Raw genomic sequence first — 3,135 nt, 5'->3', positions numbered from 1 at the left:
TTAGAAGAAGATAGAAATTATTTCCAAGAGAGGTAGGAAAGGATGGCTTCTTTGGAAATCGAAATGAAGCTGAGGGATCAGTTCGATTTCAACATGTAGACAGCCCTGTACTTACAAAGAACATAACATATATATTCATTAACAAGCAAGAAAAAATGAAAATAAGTGAAGCAAGCATTCGTTACATGTAGCTAGAAACAAAATACATCAAAATAGCCCAAGGGAAGCCAAAGAAGAGACTAAGAAAATGACGTACAGAACTAGCAAGAGAAGCAAAATGTCCGGATAAGTACGAGTTACACAAGCCTAGAAGACGCAAATGGACTTCGTCCCCAAAACTAGGAGCAGTTGAGGTTTTACTCCCAAAAGAGATTTGAAAAAAAAAAAATCGTTGGGAAATTCGGCTTAGACAATTAAAGCTCAGAAAAACAAAACAACAACAAATAAAAAAGCCAAGAAGTCTTCCTATCACAGGACGAGGGAGGAATGGTGAGTGTGGCAGTCACACAGGTCGACCAAGCCCCAGCTGACTTTGGCTTTGCTAAAGGTTGTTGATTCCTGATGAGTAAGTGACTGCCAAACCAGAAAGTCTCCTGGCAGCTGTGCTTAGCACGGTTATTTCACCACACACAGGCATGTGTGTGGGTCTGTTCTTCACTGTTGAATTTTCTCCAGTGGTAATGACAGAGGTCAAAATTAATACAGATTCTAACTTAATTTTTAATCTAGCAAGCAGTGCCCAAACTGTAGGAGACCAAGTGTTTATACAGACTTCATTTGAATCAAGTAACATCCAGATGAGCACTTCCCACATAGTAGGCATTCAATAAATGACTTTTGATGAAATGTTAAGAATCACATTGAATATTGGGATATTTAGGAGCTCTCTGAGAAGCTGAGCGTGGTGCCATACACCTATAATCCCCGTACTTGGGAAGCTGAGATCTGATAGTCACAAGTTCGATGACGGCCTCCACAAGTACTGAGACTCTTGTCAACCTAGCGAGATCCTGTTTCAGAGGCATGTATGCCCCTCCCATCTTATACTCCATTGAGATGTATGACTACTATGCACCAATAAAAAATTTTAAAAGAATTTAAAGCCAGGTGTGGTGGCGCACGCTTGTAATGCCAGCATTTGGGAGGCTGAGACAGGAGGATCTTGGTTCAAGGACAGCCTCAGCTACTACTTAATGAGTCATTTGCAATTCAGTGAGACCCTGTTTAAAAATAAAAAATAAAAATTAGGGTTGGGGGTGTAGCCCGGAGGTAGGATGGCCCTGAGTTCCATCTCCAGTACCGCAAAAAGAAAGAAAGAAAAAGAATTTAAAATAAATCAGTGAAAGGGCTGTGGGTGTAGCATAGAGGTAGAATGCCCCTGAGTTCAATTCCCAGTTTTTCCCACTAAGAAAAAATAAAAAGAAAGAAAACCTCTAAGATACCTCCAAGATGTACAAGGAGGGACAGGAACAATGGACAAATGGACATGTGTCATAGGTTAAATTGCATCTCCTCAAAAGATAGATGGAGGCACGGGGATTGCCCAGCACCTCAGAACAGGACCTTATTTGGAGGCAGGGCTGGTACAGACATAATTAGTTGAGATGAGGTCACAGTGGAGTACAGTCAGTCCTTAACCCAGGAAGATATGAAGACACAGGGGGAGGGTGCGATGTGATGATGGAGACAGAGAAGGAAGCTGGACAGCTGCAAGCCAAGGAACACCAAAGCTCTCCGGCAACATAGAAGCCAAGGGAAAGGCATGAAGCTGACTGTCCCCTGTAGCACTTGGGAGAACACGCCCCTGCCAACACCTCCAGTTTGGCTTGTGACCTCCAGAACTATGAAGAAATAACCTTCTATGGATTTAAGGCCTTCAGTTTGTGGTCATCTGTTACGGCAGTTCTGGGAAAATGATACACCACGTTTCCAGGAGATGTGTTTATGTGCATATATGTTGATCACACGGGGAGTTAGGCAACTGAGAACAAAAGAAGAGAAAGGGTGGGTCCAAGAAGCCATACTAGCGCTATGATGGGGTAAAGAGTTGGGCAAAGAAAGACGGGAGTGGTGGCACACACATGTAATCCCAGCTACTCTGGAGGCTGAGGCAGGAGGACTGAAAGTTTGAGAACAGCCTTAACAATTTAGTAAGACTCTGTAATTCATAAGTAAATAAATAAACGAGAGATAAATCAAGGGGAAATCCTGGAAGAGTAAAAAGTTATCTACTTCAGTAAAAAAAAAAAAAAAAAAAAAAAGGAACAACCCTGAAAGCCAGGTGTGGTGGCACATGCTTGTAATCCCAGTACTTGGAAGTGGAAGGCTGAGACAGGAGGATCTTAGGTTCGTGGCCAGCCTCAGCAACACAGTGAGACCCTCTTAATGTAGTGAGACCCTGTTTTAAAATAATTTTTAAAAAAGCCTAGAGGTGTAACTCATAGGTAGAATGTCCCTGAGTTCAATCTCCAACACTACAAAAACAAAAACCACCCTGAACTTAACTGGCTTAATACAAATGACTTTTTTTTTTTTTTTTTTTTTAACGGTACTGGGGATGGAACCCAGGGACTTTCTACCTTTGAACTACACCCCCAGCCCTGTTTTTTATTCTTTATTCTTTATTTTGAAACAGGGTTTCACTGAGTTGCAAAGAGCTTCACTAAGTAGTAGCTGAGGCTGTCCGCAAACTGTGATCCTCCTGTCTCAGCCTCCCAAATGCTGGGATTACAAACATGCACCACCACGCCCAGCTACAACATGACTTATTTCTATTACAGTGTATAACTTTTCTTGCTGGTCTTCCCCAGGCCCACTCTGTGGCTGCCACTAGCAGCTCAGCTGGAATGCCTGGAACAAGGTGGACAGCTGGGCCTCCCCACGTGATCTTTGGTCTTGGGCTTCTTTATACTCTGCAGACTCAGGATTTCTAGAGGGCAGGTGTCAGTGCGCAAGTGCTTCTCACACCTCTTCTTGCCTCACACTTAATTTTCCAAAGCAAGTCACATGGCCAAAGTCAGAACCAGGACGTGAGGGGACCACATGTACATGTGGAGTCTGAGAGAGACAATTCACTGGGAACCATTTTTATAATTATCTGGCACCGAAGGGCTCTGTATTAGTTATCCATTACAA

Source organism: Muscardinus avellanarius (genome assembly GCF_963383645.1).
Source record: "Muscardinus avellanarius genome assembly, chromosome: 13".
In the NCBI taxonomy this organism is placed as follows: Eukaryota; Metazoa; Chordata; class Mammalia; order Rodentia; family Gliridae; genus Muscardinus; species Muscardinus avellanarius.
Note: the sequence above shows the minus strand (reverse complement) of the source record.